This window comes from Miscanthus floridulus, chromosome 2, assembly GCF_019320115.1.
Source record: "Miscanthus floridulus cultivar M001 chromosome 2, ASM1932011v1, whole genome shotgun sequence".
Lineage (NCBI taxonomy): Eukaryota > Viridiplantae > Streptophyta > Magnoliopsida > Poales > Poaceae > Miscanthus > Miscanthus floridulus.
The window spans coordinates 30,996,114-31,018,611 of NC_089581.1; the positions used below are offsets into that span (position 1 = coordinate 30,996,114).

Consider the following 22,498-nt stretch of genomic DNA (forward strand, 5'->3'; position numbering starts at 1 on the left):
CATACACTACCTAAAAAGGACTTACCTTGGTGGTGGAATGTTCCGCCCTGTTATATGCAAACTCCACATGCGGCAAATACTCTTCTCACATCTTCAAATTGTGCTTCAAAATGGCTCTCAACATGGTGGATAATGTTCGATTCACAATGTCAGTTTGCCCATTAGTTTGGGGATGACATGTTGTAGAAAACAACAGCTTGGTCCTGTCGATGCGGGACCCATGGGATACCCCACAAGGAAGAGAGGAGATCTAGTTTGATTAGGATTCCTTCCATGTAATCCTAGTAGTAATATTACCCTGTAATCCTACTAGGACACTACATTGTAAACCGACTAGGACTCTGGCCTCCTGACTATATAAAGGAGGGCAGGGCTCCTTAGATGGGAGGTAGCAGGACAGAGATAACACAACACTTTACAATCAATCCAACGCAAAGGCTAACACCGACTAGACGTAGGGCTATTACTCGATCACGGTCAAGGGCCTGAACCAGGATAAATCGACTATCTCTTGTGTTAACCATCGAGTTCTACATACGCTGAAGCCTAAACAAATTGCCTTAGGTACCCCCGTGGTAGGCTATTGGTGGTGAAACATCGACAGCTGGTGCGCTAGGTAGGGGGGTTCGGCGGATTTGCATCTGAGAGCTCGATGGACCTCGACAACATGATCTTCTTGATGGGATCAACCTTCATCTTCGGTTCTTGGATCTGCGAGGCAAGCGACGATGGCAAGCTCCAAAGTCGTCTCAAAGATTTAGATCACCTTGAAGACCTTTCTATTTCGATGACTACGACTGATCAACTCACCGAAAGATTTGCGTAGCTCATGATGTCTGATCCAACTCAAATTTTGCGGCTTTGCGCATCTGACTCAAACTCAGGCTCCACATCTGAGATGGAGTCTTACCCGAGTTCTTTCAAGAAACCGAGTTCTTTTCCGGCAGGGCTCCAGAACGTGGCCTCGACCTATCAAGAATACAACTCGGAGTACACTCAGAGTTTTTTCAAGAAGTCAGATCATTTTCAATTCGGACTCCACAACATGGCAAAATCTTATCAGGCATGGCCCGAAGGATCCCTCGATCTGGTGCTTAGAATGCCACTAAAAGGAGCTCAAGAAGGTCTCATACTAACTATAACATCTCAAGACTGCATTGTCCACTGGCCAGGTTCTGTTCGTGAAGACAGCGGCACCCAACTAGTCGGCACGACGACAACAACAATTCTACCCTACCAAGAAGGAGACTCGATCTGCGACCTTGAAGCCTCTACTAAAGTCATCAACAACTACGACAGTGTGGAAACCGACGTCGATAACAGAACAATTCATGCACGAGAAGTATTCATGGTTCAACGTCCTCGATCACCATTAGTCCCCCTAGAAGCACCCAACATCAGGTCATCGGATGAATCTGAGTCCAACATAACACCCTTTATCTAGGGGCACGATGGTGAGACTGAGAATTAGAAGCAAGCCAGAGAAAGAAGAAATAAATTGAAACAAGGATGCCAACGCCGTGCTAGGCAGCGCAAGGAAGCTTGGATCAGATATGAGTCAGATCTGGCCGAGTATAATAGAAGAAAATTAGAACAAGAAGTCGAAGAAAGATGCGTGGCGAATACACCCTACAATAGGATCTGAGAAGCACTAGAAGAACTCGGAGCGACATCACTTCCTAGTGAAAAACAGGAACAGCTCCGGGACCTTCTCCTGTCAGCAGCCCTAAGGACGCATGATGGAAGGACCCACTCAAGACTACCTACCAGGTCAACATCTCATAGGAAGGAAGATCAAAATCAAAGGAGGTCCGCTTTCGAGAGATTTGGACCAAGTGGGAATCACAATAGAGAAAGTAGAAGGGACCATAGTCAAAACTACCAAGTCGAACAATCAAGGAAGATCAGAAGCGAAGCACCCATTCAGACATCCCCGCAGAACTACTCTCACCAAACGACAGTTGGCAGGAAGGAGGTGCCGAATCAGAATACAAAGAAGCCGAAACGTACGATAGATTCCCCTGTTTTGCGAACAGACTTGCTTCAATATGACTACCTCACAAGTTTAAGCCGTCCAACCACTCTAAATATGATGGTAAGACCGAACCAAGGTAGTGGCTCATGATTTACTCGCAGTCAATTGAACTAGTCGGAGGAGATGACGACATCAAGACCTTGTTCTTTCCCATGGCCCTAGAAACCATGCCCCTCCAATGGTTCGACAAATTAAATCCAGGGTCAATCAGAAATTGGGAGGACTTGCAAAGAGTTTTCTGTGAAAATTTTGCGGGTATCATTACGCACCCCATCACCCACGCAGAATTAAAAGGACTCAAGCAAAAAGGGGACAAAAGTCTCAGAGATTACTATCGATGATTTGGTGAACTACGTTCTCAAGTACATGACATCACTGAACGAGAAGTAATCAAAGATTTCTCTCACAAAATCATGGCTAGGTGGCAATTTCAGGACTTCTGCAAAGAAAATTCGAGAAACAATAAAGAATTCAGATGCACAGTAGAAAAGATGATTACTGTAGAGGAGAAGACACGAGAAAGGTTCCCGGATAGAAACAACAAAGACAACCCAGACAGGCAAAATCATCGAAACATCGACAGCTGGTGCATACAGTTGATAACTGAAGATGGAAAAGAAGTCAACAATACATGGCACATCAGCCAACTAAGAAGATTCTACGCATGAAAACAACTCAAGGAAGAATATATATACAAGCCACAAGAGATCAACATTCATGATCAGTAAAGATGGTGTTCCTCGACAATATATGTCTTATTATGACTTTTCCCAAGTTGTTTTCACTAAACAGACCGGCCGAGAGCAAAAGAGCTGAAAAGATGCTTGAGCCCACCGATGAGGGTAGCTAATAACCTAACACCCAAACCAAAAAGCAAAATGACTGAAATTATACCTGAGCATACCGGCCGAGAGCAAAAGAGCTAAAAAGATACTTGAGCCCGCTGATGAGGGTAGCTAATAAGCTAACACTCGAACCAAAAAGCAAAATGGCTAAAATTATGCCTGAGCATACCGGCCGAGAGCAAAAGAGCTGAAAAGATGCTTGAGCCCGCCGATGAGGGTAGCTAATAAGCTAACACCCGAACCAAAAAGCAAAATGGCTAAAATTATGCCTGAGCATACCGGCCGAGAGCAAAAGAGCTGAAAAGATGCTTAAGCCCGCCGATAAGGGTAGCTAATAAGCTAACACCCGAACCAAAAAGCAAAATGGCTGAAATTATGCCTGAGCATACCGGCCAAGAGCAAAAGAGCTGAAAAGATGCTTGAGCCCACCGATGAGGGTAGCTAATAAGCTAACACCCGAACCAAAAAGCAAAATGGCTGAAATTATGCCTAAGCATACCGGCCGAGAGCAAAAGAGCTGAAAAGATGCTTGAACCCGCCGATGAGGGTAGGTAATAAGCTAACACCCAAACCAAAAAGCAAAATGGCTGAAATTATGCCTGAGCATACCGGCCAAGAGCAAAAGAGCTGAAAAGATGCTTGAGCCCACCGATGAGGGTAGCTAATAAGCTAACACCCGAACCAAAAAATAAAATGGCTAAAATTATACCTGAGCATACCGGTCGAGAGCAAAAGAGCTGAAAAGATGCTTGAGCCCGCCGATGAGGGTTGCTAATAAGCTAACACCTGAACCAAAAAGCAAAATGGCTGAAACAAGCCAGTTGTCTGACTACTCGTCACAGTTTCCGACTACTTTGGCTGCGGTGACCAACTACTCGACAGCTCATGTCCAAGTACTCGCAAGCTGATGCTCGGGGGCTACAACCACTAGGGTCTCCTGAGCGCAAAATGTCAGGATCGTGCGCTGATTCTACCATGCGGCCGTCAATCAAGCTAAGTCATGGTTTAATATTTTTTCAAATATTCTTTAATCGTCATATATCTCTAGATATTATCCATATGCCTCCACGGCTCTACTACAGTTGATTTACCTGGGTTGCTGAGGCCTTAATCCGTGAAGCCTACTCACTAGAAAGGGAACCATTTTCTAGACCATGTCATCGAATAAGGAGCTCGCCCACCGCTGGCTGCCTTACTTGGCCACTACTTCATTGGGTGAGACACACGCCCCATGCTGTCTTACTCGGTTGCTGCTCTACAAGTCGCCAGGACATCCGACTACTCGACCGCGGTGATCGACTACTCAGTTGGGGTGATCAACTACTTGACAGCTAAGGTCGACCTTGTTGCGGTGATTTGGAAATTCTAAGGTGGGGGTGATACGGGGTCTCCGGTGAGGGGACTGCCCACCTGAAACCTTTTGATGGATTATCTAGGTTTCCTTACTCGGATCAGATCATGGTCGAACGAGAAGATTTTGCGTCAGCAAGATGAGCACGAATATGAGGATGCACGTGCATATTTATATGTACTTTCATTACTCAAGCAAAACAAAGGAAGAGGCATGACATACAGCAGCATGTAGGAAGACATCAAGCATGCAAGCTAATTATGGAAATTACTCGGTGGCGCAATGGTGTTGACTTGCAATGGTATATGGATAGCCTACTGCAGTTTGCGGGTTACTTGGATACACCCTTGAGAATGTCTACAAGATCCTACATATCCTTAGAAGAAGTTTTCAGTTCTTTTGAACAACATAAGATTCAAGACCCTCCAACTCTTTGTTCCAAATAGCAAGAGGCTCGGGGGCTAGACCACTTCAAGACCTCAAGACAAAAAGAACCCGGACCGAGCTATATCCGAGTTCTTTTTCGATAAAGAACCCGGGTATGTGCTCGAGAACCCTTCGACGAAGAATCAGAGCAATTTCAAGACAAGACCCTCTAGCTCCTTGTTCCAAATAGCAAGAGGCTCGGGGGCTACACCTAGATGGATGTACTTTTTCTTCAAAAAAGCACACACCACTCAAAGATCCCAAGAAGCGCTACACGGTTTCACTCTCACACGAGGCTTGTTCCTGCTCGGCAAGACCTGAAAGAACAAGATGAGGCTTCCAAAGCTCAACCATGAAGTGCTTGGGGGCTTGTCGATGCAGGACCCATAGGATACCCCGCAAGGAAGAGAGGAGATCTAGTTTGATTAGGATTCCTCCCATGTAATCCTAGTAGTAATACTACCCTATAATCCTACTAGGACACTACATTGTAAACCGACTAGGACTCCAGCCTCCTGACTATATAAAGGAGGGCAGGGCTCCTTAGATGGGAGGTAGCAGGACGGAGATAACACAACACTTTACAATCAATCCAACGCAAAGGCTAACGCCGACTAGACGTAGGGCTATTACTCGATCATGGTTGAGGGCCCAAACCAGGATAAATCGACTGTATCTTGCATTAACCGTTGACTTCTGCATACGTTGAAGCCTAAACAAACTGCCCCGGGTACCCCCGTGGTAGGCTATCGGTGGTGAAACATCGATAGGTCCCCAATTTATACCACAACGTGCGCCAAAAATGACTCAAGAATTTTGCATTGTGATCTAAAACAATAGTAGAAGGCATACCATGCAAGCGAACGATTTCTTGAAAAAAAAGGTCAGCAATATGAACAACATTGTCGCTCTTATGACAAGGAATAAAATGTGCCATCTTAGAAAAACGATCAACCACCACAAAAATACTATCCCTCCCCCTCTTAGTCCTTGGCAATCCCAACACAAAATCCATAGATATATCTACCCAAGGAGTAGAAGGAACATGAAGAGGCATATACAAACCATGTGGGTTCAACCGCGACTTAGCTTTTTGACATGTGGCACACCGAGCCACGTACCGCTCTACATCTCGCCTCATCCTTGGCCAAAAGAAGTGTGTGGACAACACCTCCTTCGTCTTCTTAGCACCAAAATGTCCCATCAATCCGCCTCCATGTGCCTCCTGCAACAATAAAAGATGAACGGAACCAACTGGAATGCATAGGAGGTTAGATCTAAACAAAAACCCATCATTGATCATAAACTTATTCCATGTACGTCCCTCTCTACAATTAAGCAACACATCCTTAAAATTGGGATCAAGCGCATATTGTTCTTTTATTGAGTGAAGACCAAAAATCCGACAATCAAGTTGGGAGAGCAATGTATATCTTCTAGACAAAGCATCAACAATCACATTATCCTTCCCTTTCTTGTGTTTGATAATATAAGGAAAAGATTCAATAAATTCAACTCATTTAGCATGCCTACGATTAAGATTATTTTGAGAGCGAAGATACTTAAGCGATTCATGATTAGAATGAATAACAAATTCTTTAGGCCACAAATAATGATGCCATGTCTCTAAAGAACAAATAAGTGCATACAATTCTTTATCATACGTGGAATAATTAAGAATAGGACCGTGCAATTTTTTACTAAAATAAGCAACAGGTTTACCATCTTGCATCAGAACACCACCAATGCAACTCCACTAGCATCACATTCTAGCTCAAAAGTCTTACCAAAATTTGGAAGTTGCAGCAATGGTGCATGTGTGAGCTTGTCCTTCAAAGTGTCAAAGGACTCCTCTTATGCCTCTCCCTAATGAAACACCACCCCTTTCTTCGTCAACTCATGCAATGGGGCAGCAATGGTACTGAAATCTTTGATGAAGCGGCGCTAGAATCCTGCAAGACCAAGAAAACTCCTCACCTGTGTGACGGTTTGGGGAACTGGCCAGCTCTTTATGGCTTCAATTTTCATCTCGTCCACCTCAATTCTCTGTGGAGTCACAACATAGCCAAGAAAAGAAACTCGATCCATGCAAAAGATACACTTCTCAAGGTTACCAAATAAACGTGCGTCACGTAAAGCATTAAAAATAGCACGTAAGTGATCCATATGTTCATTAAAAGACTTGCTGTAAATCAATATATCATCAAAGTAAACTACCACAAAATGACCAATAAAAGCTCTTAAAACCTCATTCATTAAGCGCATGAAAGTGCTAGGTGCATTTGTCAAACCAAAAGGCATTATTAACCACTCATACAACCCAAATTTGGTTTTAAACGCAGTTTTCCATTCATCTCCAAGTTTCATTCTAATTTGGTGGTAGCAGCTTCGTAAGTCAATCTTAGTGAAAATTATAGAACCACACAACTCATCAAGCATGTCGTCTAGCCTAGGAATAGGATGACGATACCGAATAGTAATATTATTGATGGCTCTACAATCAACACAAATACGTCAAGTTCCATCTTTCTTAGGAACCAAAAGTACAGGAACAACATAAGGACTAAGGCTTTCACGTACATACCAACGGTCCAAAAGATCTTGGACTTGCCACTGAATTTCCTTAGTTTTCTCAGGATTGGTTCGATAGGCAGCTCGGTTGGGCAAGGTCGCTCCCGGAATCAAATCGATTTGATGCTCTATCCCTCTCATAGGTGGCAGCCCCGGGGGTATCTTAGCTAGAAAAATATCCTCATACTCCTGCAAAAGGTTAGTGACAGCAGGAGGTACCAAGCTAACAACATCATCAAGCAAAAACATAGCTCATTTGCATACCAAATCATAGCAAATATCATCATCAGAAATTTCAGCAAAGTCACATTTTGTTGCAAGCACAACACCACCCTTCAATTTAATCTCCTCAGCCTTAGAAATAGATGTAGACTTATCCTTTTTAGGTGGGAAAATAGAATTAGCAACTTGCTGATTTTCAGATTGAACATCATTAAAACTAGCAGCGCGTTCTCTATCAGCTTGTACAATTTGAGCAGGGGTCAAAGGTACCAAAGTAATTTTCTTTCCTTTATGCACAAAAGTGTATTTATTACTTCTACCATGGTGTGTAGCATCATTATCATGTTCCCAAGGATGACCCAATAAGAGTGAACAAGCTTGCATAGGTACCACATCATAATCAATAGAATCAGCATAAGAACCAATAGAAAATGAAACTCTGCAAGTTTGTGTTACCTTTGCTTTACCAGAATCATTTAGCCACTGAATATGGTATGGACGTGGGTGTGGGCGTGTGGTCAAGCCAAGCTTCTTGACCAAATTAGAACTCACCAAATTGTTGCAGCTACCTCCATCAATAATGACACATGCTCGACGGTCGCTGATGATGAAGAAAATCTAGAACAAGTTATGGCGTTGTAGCTTCTCAGGTTGCTAGACTTATGAGCTGAGCACCCGCTGTACAATGATGCTCCTATAGGACGTCGTGGCCTCGTCACCAAGGACTTCGCCGTCCTCCTCATCTACATCTTGGTCTTCTTCATCCTCAATGTCAGAGGTGCTGATGTAACCATCTTCTATAGCAATATATGCCCACTGACTTGGCCAATCCTTCTGCACATGGCCAATGCCATGGCAGCGGTGGCACTGAATACCCGAAGTGCATCCCGTCGATGCAACGGATGAGGAACTCTTGGTAGGCACCTACAAAGAATTTTTACCTAAATCTAAAGGTCGTGTGGGAGGTGCCTTAGGTGTAGCAGAAACTCTAGAGGCTGCTGGTCGCTTGCTCACTGGTGGAGGCACCCGAAAAGTGGTTGGCTTGGTCAGCCCCAAAGATGGTGCCGAGTATGGTGTGTATGTGCTGGTGCTGACCTTACTCTTGCTCTGTTGTTCATGCCCCTGCAATTCCTTTTCTGCAAGCATAGCAAACTGAAACAACTAGTTGACAGTGTTAAATTCTTTATAATCAACAATGTCCTGAATCTCACGCCTCAAGCCTGAATAAAAACAACAAATGGCATCTTTGTTTCCCTCCACAACACTACAGCGCATCAATCCCTTTTGGAGCTCACCATAGTAATCCTGTACAGATTTATCTCCTTGTTCTAAATGCATCAATTTCTTACGCAAGTCTCTATGATAAAGAGGAACAAAATGATCACGCATAGCTACCTTAAGTTCTTCCCACGTACCAGGTAAAGCATTCTATGCAGCTAGCCCATTCCACCAAATAATGGCAAAATCCTTAAACTCACTAGTAGCTTATCTAACTCTATGCTGCTCAGGTACAAGGTGGGCACTAAACTTTTGTTCTACCATCATCTCCCAATCAAGATATCGCTCAGCATCATAATGACCCAAAAAAGATGGTATTGTGAACTTAATTTTAGCATAAGGATTATCGGGCACACGGTGATTATTACCTTGATAGTGGTGGTGGACACCACCCATACCTGTCGTGTTGCGGCAAAGACGTTATCGTAATCTCTCTTGTCAGAAAGCTGCTCAACCTATGTTCCCATTGGCATCATACACCGTGTCTTGACCATCGGTGTTGCTACCGGAGATGTCGTTGTTGCCCGCCACAAAGGTTTCCAACTCAGTAACCTTGTCGGTTAGCGTGGAAATTCGCTTGTCCAATCTCTCCATGCTATTGCTAATGTTGAGTTCAATGAGTGCGTCAGTGACGGCCTTCCTAATGGCCTCATTCATCCTTTTTGGGCATCCTCTACAACAGCTTGTAGTTGCTCTTGACTGACACACTCGTTGAAATCCTTAGGATTGTTATCTCTAGTCTGTTCACCTCCTACCATTGAAAACACAAAAACAGGAACAAACAGGTGAAAGTTATCCCTACCAAATGACTATGTGGTTGCAGTGGTGTCACTTTTCATAGCAAGTCAAAGTATCTTACCAAGCTCTTACAAAGTTCTTACCAACACAAGCAGTGGGTGGTACAACTAGCGGCTAGTTCATGATACCTGTGAGGCAGTGATATCGAGATTGCAAGGCCCTTTGTCTATACTGATCTAAAAAGTTTGTGGAGCTTGGAAAGCACACAAAGAGTAATATGTATATCTGGCACACAAGTTAGTAACAGAAAGTAATGCTGAATTATAGTCCAAAGTACTTGTTCTCGTTGCTGGTCTAAAATGTTCCAAGTACCAGGTGTGTGACAAAAGTATGGTGGATAGCAAGGTGACAGGTGTATGAAAAACAAGTATGGTGAATAGAAACAGCAACACAAATAAGGAACCAGACAGCACATGCTAACACAGCTCACTTTGGTCTTCTCTATGTGTTCCTCTAAATATTGTTCCTCTTTTGCCCCTCTCTTTTTTTCTATTTTTGGGTCGTCGTTGTTTTTTTGGGAAAATTTTGACTTTTTATTTTATTTTTTTGATATTTTTCCTTTACTTAGGAGCACAAAAGAAGTAACCACAAAAAATATGAGCTGAAACAAGTGAAAGACGTGGCTTGTGGAATTTTTAGAAAACTTGCACAAAATCGACAAAAATCTTGTGACCACGAAAAGAGGATCTTGTGACCACTTTTTGACCAATTTAAAATTTTTGAACCCCGATAAATGCGGGGGATGGACAGATCTAAAATTTTTTTTAATCAATTTTGATATATGGAACATCGAAATCGGAGTTCGTATGCGAAAACTAGATCAGTTTTAAGAATTGGCTCTGAATTAGAGGACAAAACGGAAACAGTGTGCACAAAACTGGTCACAACAGTAAAGATTTGATGGAAACCATGGGGGAAAACACATGAACTAGACTCTAACACAACCTAACCAGCAACAAGATCTTAACCAGGACACAAACTCAACATGACGGACTCTGAAACTGAAATATGCAAAGGCTATGGCGCGGAAGGTTCTAGGACGGGAAAAAACGAGTATGGCACTGGACTATGGGACGAATGCGAAACACTCAAAACTAGGGAATAAAAGTGAACCTGATGGTATACCTTAGCTCTGATTACCACTTATTGGAAACGGGGATCTCGATCTTCTGTCAGGTGATGGTAACTATCGTTGTGACGGAGAATGACACACCGATCCAGCTTTAGATCGAAAGATCGAACCTTGCAATCTTAGCACCACAGCTCCTCTGGTTATCAACCAAGTCACGGACCAGGTTGACCTCGCCAAGAAGGCTAATCCTTGCCTGCGCAACGAAGAACACAAGCAAGAATAAGAAAGAACACAACCAAATTGTAGATGAATGATTATCTCACGAAGTTGGGGCCTCACAAACCGATGAACGGTGAAACTGTTCTTGACAGAATAATCTAAGCAAAACCCAAAACCTAATGACAGTGGCGACGTATGATTATAAAGGTCTTAGGTCGTCGCCTACCTTAGACGCGCCCCCAAATGGGCCCAAACACGATACACGGTCCAACGGACCAAAAGAAGGTGTCGCAGCACCCTGGCAGATTCTGGATGCTGACTTGTTTCAACGATTCCTGTTGATTCCGAAGAGGTTTTGACGTGAAACCACTTGGATTGGCTTCCTTATCAAATTAGTTTTCCATCCATATGTGGATCATAAAAAACGGAGTCCGGATGCGTCCTGGGTGACCAGTTTAAAGCAGACTAGTCCTGGAGGCCGAGGTAGACTCGAATTCATGTTGGACTGGGCCTCCAGCTTGTGTTGGACGTCCTTGCTGGTCATCATCACCTCCACCACTTCCTCTAAGTCCTTCATGACCCTCTCCAATGTTCCTAAGCAAGATAACATCATTAGGAGTAGTCTATTCTCAAAAGTATGAAAAGTATCGCTTAAGAACGAGCTCACCTCTAAATTGAGTTGTCGCTTTCGAGCCCGGGTCATTGGACCTTGCATGACGGTTGGAGGATCAGCGGGTACCTCTAAAGAAGTGATGTCCTCATCAGAGGCTACGCCCACTGAGGTGCACACACTCACGCCCGCTGACAAAAAAACCTAGGCGATTCTGTCCGAATCACCTGGGGGCTCGGGGGCTACACCCGTGGGTGCGCGCGAGCGCACACCCGCTGTCAAGACAAAAATCCCCTAGACGATTCTACCCGAATCGCCTAGGGGCTCGGGGGCTCCTATCAGGTTCATAAACCCTGGGTCCCTCATGGACCGGCTTCCCAACAAAGGCTCGGCCCAGCAGACGACGTTGCAAACGACGTGTAACTCCTAGGCCGGCCCAAAAACCTAATGACAGGCTAGAAGGGTGATCCAATCTCCGACCGGAAGGCCTGACCAAGAAGGAACGACACCCGTTTCTGACTCTGGCCCGCCTCTCTGACCGAAGGCCTCGCTTCTGACTTTGGCCCGCCTCTCCGACCGGAAGGACTAGCCAACAATGCTTCCAACTACGACCTACGTCTCTAACCGGGGATACACCGAACCTTTGTTGTCTCCTCCGACTGGTGCAATCAGAGCCGACTGGGACCAACCAATCGAGGATGCCCGCTCGGTGAGGACCAGGAAAACAGGCAGAGTAAGTAAAGCAGGACGCTCAAGTCAACCGCAAAACCAAAGACCTTACCCTATACACCTGCAGGACAGTACCGACAGGACATATCAGAAGGGTGCCCTACAATCTTCCAGGCATATCAGAACCCAAGCAGTGTTGTGGGCACCGATATTTGCCCTATAGTATTGTAGGCGCCATCAACTCCCATACCATGACAAACACGGTAAGGCTCCCCCACATGCCTCTGGGCATCAATAGTGTTGTAGGCGCCATCATTTGCGCTACATGGAGAACACGGTAAAAATCTCCCACATGCGTCTGACATCAATAGTGTTATGGGCGCCTACAATCATCTTGTACCCGACGGCGTAGGCAACAAGACTTAGTGGCATGCGTACTCTCACTCTCTCTCTCTTGTAAAGGTCGTCCCCTTCATCTATAAAAAGAGATGCGTTCTCTCCCAATAAGGAGATCGATCAGTTCACAACAACTCGAACAACACACACACGATCCGAACAACCAAGGATCCCAACAAACAACAAGCGTTCGAACGCTTAGTGCACAGCGGAGCTCCCATCACTCTCAACCCTTTAGACTAGAGTCCGATCGGACCTCTTGCACCTCCCATCTTTCTCCCTCTCGTTTGTAATCCCACAACAAACTTTGAGAACCTGGGCTCAGGAATAAAGTCACTGACCGACTCAAATGGACGTAGAGCACATTGCCTGAACTAGTATAAACCCTATGTCATTGAGTGCTAGGCCACATCCGATCATAAATATTTACATGTTGGTCACTTTCTGCATCGACAGTAAGTCTTGCTTATGGTCAAACATAGCCTCTGGCTGCATGCTGTGTCCGCATCGGCTATTTAGTCAATCGCCTACGCTTCCTTGATCGTAGCATGTTTTCACGACTCTGTTGAGTGCGTATAGATTCGTATCCTTTGAAGGTTTAACATGTTATCTTTATCATGGTTGCATTGGTCTAGCTCGAACCCCCACTATTAGAGGTATTAGGTTAAATCTGATAGGTGTATGAACTTATCCATGTTCAATGGTTGAGTGCTTGGATGTCAAGAGTTTACTAACATCGGAATCGGCTGTTTTAGGAGATAGCCCGCACATTGAGAATATATTGTCTATTTACTTGCTTGTACTTGTTTTTGTCTTGGTTAAAAGGTAGTATGTTTCTCATTGAATATGAATGCTTCCACGTCTACTTTTTACACCTTTCGCATGTTTTCATGATCATCGACTATTTAGATCCATGCATCACGAACATGCTTGATATCGACTCTCTAATCGATAGCCTTATCTCATCGGCTACTTAACCGCACATTTGAAACTGTCTGGACAAAACACTGGCATGTTCCACCTTAAATTATTGATCAATCATGTCTCCTTATCAATTGCAAGGTCAAATTGACTGGCACCCATTGGTCACGGCCATCCGGTCCGTTGTCCTCCCTGGAGAGAGTTTGGGATCTGCTCCATGCGGTTTCTCTTGGCTTGCTTACGTGTCGGCGGTGGGGATCGACCCATCACTTTTTCGCCATCGACAATACGTAGCAAAAATAATGTATTTAGAAAAAATCAGAATAACTTATACTCCCTCCGTCCCCGAAAGAATGCAATTTTCACATTTCGAAGAGTTGAAGAATTCAAAGTTTGACTAAAATTATATGAAAAAATGCTAAGATCCATGAGACAAAATAAATACCATTACATTAGCTATAGAATATATTTTTATAATAAATTTATTTAGAGATATAAATGTTAATATAATTTACTATAAACTTGGTCAAACTTAAGCCATTTGACCGGCACGATTCCCATAATTATATTCTTTCTTAGATGGAGAGAGTATTTTACAACAGAAGGAGCAATACCTAGTAGTAGTTAAGAAGCGGCCCAGCATGTCATTCAATTCCTGCAAGAGCAATAACAACTAGGCAATTCCTAGATGAGCCTTCCCAACAAGTTCAGCCGTTCAAATAAGAGCAACTTAGGGAGTGTTTGGGAGTGCTCCACTCCATGTTTTTTTATCCTTAGTCCACAAAAGAATGTAATTTTCACATTTCGAGGAGTTAAAGAATTCAAAGTTTGACTAAAATTATATAAAAAAAGTGCTAAGATTCATGAGACAAAATAAATACCAGTACATTAGTTATAGAATATATTTTTATAATAAATTTATTTAGAGACATAAATGCTAATACAATTTATTATAAACTTGATCAAACTTAAGTCATTTAACCGGCACGATTTTCATAATTACATTTTTTTTAACGGAGAGAGAGAGTATTTTACAACAGAAGGAGCAATACCTAGTAGTAGTTGTGAAGCGGCCCAGCATGTCATTCAATTCCTGCCAGAGCAATAACAACTAGGCAATTCGTAGATGAGCCTTTCCAACAAGTTCAGTCGTTCAAATAACAGCAACTTAGGGAGTTTTTAGGAGTGCTCCACTCTGTGTTTTTTTACCTCCGCTCTATTTGTTTTTAGCCAAACAAGTTCATCTTCGAGCACTCTGTTTGAGGGAAAAAAGTGAAGTAATAAAAGGAGTGTTCAACAAACTGCGGGTTTTTTTATAGAACTGCTCTACGGTGGAATTTGTGGAGCAGAGTTCGTGGAGTCTCAAACACACCCTTCGGCCTTGTTTAGATGCATGTGTATCTACCTCAATCCACATGTGTTGGAGTGAAATGGAATGGAATTTTATTTAATTCCACTCCAATCCACTTCAAGCCTTATTTGGATGCGTATGTATTCATCTCAATCCACGTGTGTTGAAGTGGATTAGAGTGAAATTAAACTAAATTCCATTCCATTCCACTCTAACAAATGTTGATTGGGGTGAATACATATGCATCCAAACAAGACCTCAACACATATAGGGGGTGTTTGGTTCTTTAGTCGCTCCTAAAATTCATGTCACATCGAATATTTAGATACTAATAAGGAGCATTAAATATAGATTAATTACAAAACCAATTACATAGATGGAGGCTAATTTGTGAGACGATTTATTTAAGCCTAATTAATATGTCATTAGCACATATTTACTGTAGCACCATGTTGTCAAATCATGGACTAATTAGGCTTAAAAGATTCGTCTCGTAAATTAGTCGTAAGTTGTATAATTAGTTTTGTAATTAGTCTATATTTAATACTCTATGCATCTAAATATTCGATGTGACAGGAATTTTAAGAGCAATGGTAAAAATCAAACAAGATCATAGATTGAGACGAATATATACGCATCTAAATAAGGCCTCAGTTTGAAAGCAATTTTCCTCTATTGAAATACTGTTGTGGCAGAGCGTTTCGACGGCCGCTACGTCTCGTGGGCATGCTACTCTTGCTTTCCTCTCCGCGTGTCAGCTCTAGCTAGGTCTGTGAATCTATCGCTCCTGGTCAACTATCTTGTTGTTGAGAGATGATTTTTTATGCAGCTTTAACACCACCGGTTCAGTTGCGGCTTTGTGCTCGGTTCCATTTTCCACCCCTACGGTTTGATTCTCACTCTCACGTGCACTCGAGGTGTTCTAGGAAACTGAAAGACCAGCAGCTGCTTCATGATACTGCGTCCTAATCGGCCCTATTTGGAATCGAGATCTACGACCTCGCGGTGCGGTATCCCATCTACGGTTCTGTGGCCGTGATTTGGGAAATCGGCGGTGTAGTTAATTTCTTGTTTTTTTTTCTCACCGGCGGTCGCGAGAATCATGGCCACCGCGGGTTGTTCGGTGGAATTTTCCGGATTCTCACGTTGGGCGTCCAGGAATCCGATTATAATCAATTCAAAACAGGGCCATCTTCTCGTGCCTCGTGGACAATTTTATGTTGTTGGCAATGGCAGGTACTCTGCCATAAGAGGAGCAATTATTTGTATTTGTGGTGCTGATAAAACTGCATGTTATTGTATTAATAGATTCTGTAGAAATAATTGGTTCGGTTACATGCCGAGCTCACGGCCGACGTTGGAATTTTGTTGCATTCGCGCAGTAAACTTGAACAGAGAACAGCCCCACTAATCTGCCAAACCCTGCAGCTTTCCTACGGCCCTTGCGCCGGCCATGATCCACACAGGTGTGCCTGGTCAGCACTCATGGACGCATTACAGTAATATTGCAAATGCTGGTCTCGCCGCGTCACCCTTAGCGTCGCAAACGTCCTGCTGGACGATCGCCGCTAATCGTTGGACGGCATCTCCCCTGGAGGCTGGAGTTTGTGACTCGGCCTCGTCCGCCTCACATCCTGGGGCACGCGGCCCTCGTCTCCCGGGTGTTGTATGAGCTGCACCCGGGGCACTTCTGCCCCAGCACGTGGAACCGCACGCTCGAGGTCGCGCTGCAGTCGTTGCACAGGATCCATACCTGCGTCCACAGTGTTCATTTGTTGTTCAGCTTCAGCAATCGGCATCGGACAGGTTCAGGCTCGTCAAACAGCCGTGCATTACAAAAGACTGTGGAAAGATGTAACGGGACGACGAACAAGGTTCAGAGAGAGGTCAGTTTCTTACCATCTTCTTCTGGTAGATGTCAGGCATTGGCGTCGACGCAACCTCCTCATCGAGCTTCCGCCATGTCGCTGGCAGACCTCGAGCACACCGGGCACGAGAAGCTGCGAAGATCAAACAAGGTTGAGATCATCTTGACTAAAAGAGGATGTTATCACTTGTCACGTCAGGTGACATAGTTTCTGAACTCTAAAGAGAACGGCACACTTACTGATGGTGCGCTCTCATCTCGTTCATGCACTCCAGATGAATTGTGTGCCCACATTGCAGCACACTGATATCCTTTGTGGAGTCAAACAGATACTGTAAAAGCAGGGAGGGAAATCTTTTTCAAGATCAAGAAACCGGAAAGTTCAGAGTGATGTTTCGTTGAAAAGAGGGTCTCTAACCTCGAAGCAGACAGGGCAGCTGTGATGCATTGCTCTTTCGACACAGCGGTGCGAATCCTTCAAGACATTGCTGTAGCAACACCCTGGCGGATGGCAACAAGGGAACCAGGGGTGTGAGTAATGGAATCTTATCTTAGCAGAAAGAAGTTCGTGCATAAACTTACACATGTATCACAATGGAAAAAGTTATCGACGCCACCGGTTCTCATTAAAGAAGATGAGGAATCCAAATTTATCATTTTGAACAATTAGCAAAATTTTAGACTTCTGAGCGGTAAGTCTAAGACATAGCTGTCAGTATGGTAGTTACCTGCATATGCCACATCCATCACAAATGGTATTGGCCCTTTGAGATCTGGAACAGATCAGTATGTTTGTCAGATTAGGAAGCACGGGATATTTATGTAAATGCAGCAACTGACGTATAAAATTTAAATTCTTATTCATCATCTGGGATTTAAGTACGCTTACATCATCGTCGAAGAATTTGCATATTTCACAGAAGTATTTCCCCATGCAGGCCCCACAGTTGGAGCAGTTCTGTTGCACCTGTCGATGGAAATGAACAGTTTTCATGCAGTTTGTACAACCAAAGATGAATGTTCCTGAGACACTATTGGTTGTAGTACTTTTTGGTAGGCAACTTACATCCTGTTCTTTGGAGCAGAGAGAACAGATCACCTGTAAACAGTTACTAAAATCGTTATCTAGAAGAATATGCATGCGGTGTCCATGGTCACTCAGATTTAAAAAAAAACAAATGAAATGGATAATGGCCCTGTTCAAATCAGCCGGAACAATGCTTCGGCTTATTTTTTCAGCGAAGTGAACGGAGCGAATATAATTACATGAATTGAAACAACATATATGCGTTATCAGGAAATAGGATAGGAACATTTATTGCGGATAGCCGGACGAATTTGAGGAGAACAAGAATCAGGCATTTACACCTTACTCTCCAAAAAAACCAAATACTCCAACGTTGTTTTGGAGTACCTTTTAACCAATGATCAGAAGTTAAAAACACTAGACCCAAATTGCCACAAAATTCTTCACTGTTTAGAAATGGGACAAGGAAATATTTGGGTGGCCGTTATATTCCTGCTTAATTGAAGACAAACAACAACCAGACATGCGTACCCTACTATCCAGAAAAAGAATAATGCCTCGTTCACTTTGCAAAAAAAGTAAACCTAATGAATAGTATCACTTTCGTCTTATTTGGTAAATATTGTTCAATCGTGGACCAACTAGGCTCAAAAGATTCATCTCGTAATTTCCAACTAAACTGTGTAATTAGTTATTTTTTTTACCTACATTTAATACTCCATGCAAGCGGCTAAAAATTGATGTGATGGAGAGAGAGTGAAAAAACTTGGAATTTAGATGGCATCTAAACAAGGCCTAAGAATCGAATATGATTGCTTTAGCCGATCGACGTCAAATTCACTGCTACTATGTCAAGACACCTGTTGTGACACGTCACTTGATCTTATAGATAGCAAACACGGCACTGATCATATCCAGGTCCTCAACTATGCAGCACTCAAATCAGCTGGAAGCAGTTAGACGCTGCTCAATCTGATGGTGAAATGTGCCTCTCTCGTATGTATCCCTTTCTCATTTTCCCTTTTTCTCCAGTCTCCCAGACGCCTGTCCTTCTAGTGCCACTGTGAGTGACTCGGGCCTAAATCTCCCAGAAGCGAAGCTAAGCGCGGCGGCAGGGCAAGAAAAAGGCAGGGGAGATTGGGAGAACGAAGGGGAGCTCGTCCGCCCGTGCGAGGGCTCGGCTCCGAGCAGAGCGCGCGAGGACTGGACGCCGCGACTGCAGATGATGGAGGCGCGGGCCGCTCCGTTTTATAGGATGGGATAGATTGGATACGATAGTTGCCATCGGCATCGCCCGTCCCGTCCCATCCCATCCCGGGGGTTGTTATGTTAGGCCGCGTTTAGTTCCGGTCAAAGCTGGCGCCGTTGGATTTCCGGATGCACTGTAGCGTATTGTAGTATTTTGTTTGTATTTGGTAATAATTATTTAAATATTAATTAATTAGGTTCAAAATGTTCGTCTCGTAAAGTACAATTAAACTGTGCAATTAGTTTTTGATTTCGTCTACATTTAGTACTTCATGTATGTACCGCAAGTTTGATGTGACGAAGAATCTTCTTTTTGTATAGTACCAAATTCAGAAAATTGGGGGAACTAAACGTGGCCTTAGTTAGCTGGCTGGGCACACGGAACGTAAACGAGAGATTGGAAAGAACAAGGGAGGAAAAGAAAAGAAAACGCAGCCGGAACGGGCGGCCTTGGCTCGATGCATACACTTGCTGCATTCGCATTTCGCACCCGGTCAGGTCATGTGTGAGTTCGAAAAGGCAAATGCAGGCATGCAGCCCAGTTGAGCGCACCAATCACTGGCAGGTGGTCACCCACACCACAGCTGCCGGGTTGAATTGAACGAACCTGTACGGCTGTCCCGCCCGCGTCGACGATGATGATGCGCAGGTCGACAGCAGCGCGCCCACGGGAACGGGACGACAGCCTGACGGGGCCGCGGGGGCCGACGACCTATTGGTCTCCTGCGGATCAGGATGGCGGGCCATGTACGCGCCGGATGGAGGAGACGGCGGGCACGGAAGCGAGATCACGCCTCCAGCTCGCCCACCAGCAGATGGCTTAAGTTGGTTGAAGTGAGATCTCCATTCTCATCACTTCATCAGACATCACGCGGAAGAAAGCTCTCCGTTTTGGTCGCCTTCGGATTTTCAACGGTTTGAGGCCGCGCGGGCCCCATGCGCATGCGGAAAATTTTTCTACGTGACGGCGTCACACCCTTCTCTTAATATCAAAATGTTTAACATATCAACTAGTTTATCTTCAGTGGGTTCATCATCACTTTCACTTTTGTTATCATGTTCATCATCACATCTATCATTATGAGATTGTACCTTAGTGGCCTTAGCTATAAAGCACGTTGATGGAGTGTCGAAGAGATAAGGCTTCTCATTTATGGCAATGCTTGCTAGAGCCTTTTTCTTGGTGGTCTTATCATCATCACTATCATCATCATCACTTGAGGAAGCATCACTATCCCAAATAACCACATATGAACCGCTCGTCGTCGTATTCTTGAAGGTCATCTTGTCCTTCTTCGCCTTCTTGTCCTTTTTCTTGCTCTTCTTATCATCGTCTTTATTTTCATTATTATAGAGGCATTTAGCAACAAGATAATCCTTGCTACCACATTTGAAGCACCTCCTTGCTTCATCCTTGCTCTTTGTTGATGACTTATATCTTCTAGCACGATAGCCCTTCTTCATCATAAATTTACCAAATCTATTCACAAAGAGAGCCACCTTCTCATCAAGGCTTGAGTCTTCATCTTCACTTGATGATTCTTGCTTTGCCTTGCCTTAGAGGATGATGTGGCTTTGAATGCCACAATCTTCTTCTCATCCTTCTTGTCATCTTTCTTCTTCTTCTTTTCTTTTTTCCCATCATCATCTCCATATGTGTCATCGGTCATCACATGACCCAATACTTGGTTTGGTGTCATGATATCCAAACCACTCCTTACTAGAATAGTGATCAATGTGCCAAATCTTGAGGGTAAGCATCTCAAGAACTTATGAGAGAAGTTCTTGTCCTTCATTTTTTTCACCAAGTGCATTGAAATCATTGACTAACACTTGGAGCCTATGAAAATATCTTCGGCACACTCTCATCATCCTTCATCTTGAAGCTTACAAACTTTTCTTTGAGAATGTACCTTGGCACCCTTCACGGCTTGAGTGCCATCAAATGACTCATCCAACTTCTTCCATACCTCATGAGCTATCTCAATGTCCGTGATTTGCTCAAATGTTCTCGCATCTACGGTATCATGAATGGCAATAAGAGCAATGTCATTGTTTTGTAGCAACACCTCTTCGGTCGTGGATGGAGCTTCGGGATTTGCTACCTCAATCTTGGTCTCCACCATCTTTCACACTTTTCTATTTATTGACTTGATGTAGGTGGTCATCTTAGCCTTCCAATAAGGATAATTTGAGCCATCAAATTGGGGTGGCTTCTTGGTATTGTTGATTTGAGTCATTTTAACACCGAAGGTTGTTAAGCCTCAAATCAAGGTGACCATGGCTGTCGACAAAAGATGCTCGACAGTCCACCGAGGGGTATCCCACGATGGTAGATTTATCGTAGAGGTGAGCGAGATCAGGAGCGAGATGGTAATACAAGCACCAAGACACAAGATTTAGACAGATTCGACTGTCAGTATGACGTAATACCTACATCCTGTATTCTAATGTATTGCATTAAGATGTATGGATCGTGGTGTAGATGTATGTATCTTGTCCACTAGGGGACCTCCATCTCTCCTTATATACTCTAGAGGGGCAGAGTTACAAGGAAAGTAGCCTGTTTGGTACTATACAATATCTTACGGTGCACGCCAAGTAGCGCCGTGCACGCCTTGATCTTATGGGCTGGGCCACCTCTGATGGTGTGGCCCATGTTTTGTCTTGAGGATACTGGGGGCCATACCCCCACAGCTAGTCCCCGAGCCTGACAGTAGGTGATGTAGTCACGTGGTGCCAGGGTCAGAAAGTAGAAGACCAGCCGAGCAGGCAACCAGTCCCTGGTCGTAGCCTCGAGATGAGAAAAACGCACATTCAAGGCAAGGTGAAGTGTGCCCACTTAGTCCCCGAGCCTACTGGAAGATGAAGAATGAATCTTGTAGCAGGGTCAAAGGAAAAGAAGTCTGAAAGCTTGCCGACGTCGTCTAACATGCGCGTATCAAGACCTCAGATGTGCTGCCCAAGATCAGCACCCTGATCCGAACAGCATGGAGCAGCTTGATAGCACACCGATGAGACATAGCAAGATTCAACCAGTAAGGGAGTCCCCAATGTCGCTAGCGCTGTCCGAGCACTGATGAGCGAGGAGTCCCCAGCGTCGCTGGTGATGACCTAGCACCGAAGAGCGAGGAGTGCCTGGTGTCGCTGGTGATGACCGAGCACCAAGGAGCGAGGAGTCTCCGGCGTCGCTGGCGAAGTCCGAGCACTAAGGAATCCCTGGCGTAGGCGGCGATGTTTGAGCACCGAGGAGTTCCTGGCGCAGCTAGCGACATCCGAGCAACGAGGAGTTTCCGGCGTAGCTGTCGATATCTGAGCACCGAGGAGTTCCCGGCGTAGGCGGCGATATCTGAGCACCGAGGAGTCTCCAGCATAGGTGGCGATATTCGAGCACCGAGGAGTTCCCAGCGTAGTTGGCGACGTTCGAGCAACGAGAAGTCCCGGGCGTAGCTGGCGATGTCCGAGCACCGAGGAGTCCTCGACGTAGGCGGCGATGTCCGAGTACCGAGGAGTTCCCGGCGCAGCTGGTGATGTCCAAGCAGCGAGGAGTTCCCGACATAGGTGGCGATGTTCGAAGACCAAAGAGTTCCCC

General features: G+C 44.5%; 1 pseudogene; it reads right to left on the reverse strand.

Annotated features, from left to right (window-relative positions):
- Window positions 1–16,391: 16,391 nt before the first annotated feature.
- Window positions 16,392–19,653, reverse strand: LOC136536289 (E3 ubiquitin-protein ligase RZFP34-like; annotated as a pseudogene).
- Window positions 19,654–22,498: the final 2,845 nt, after the last annotated feature.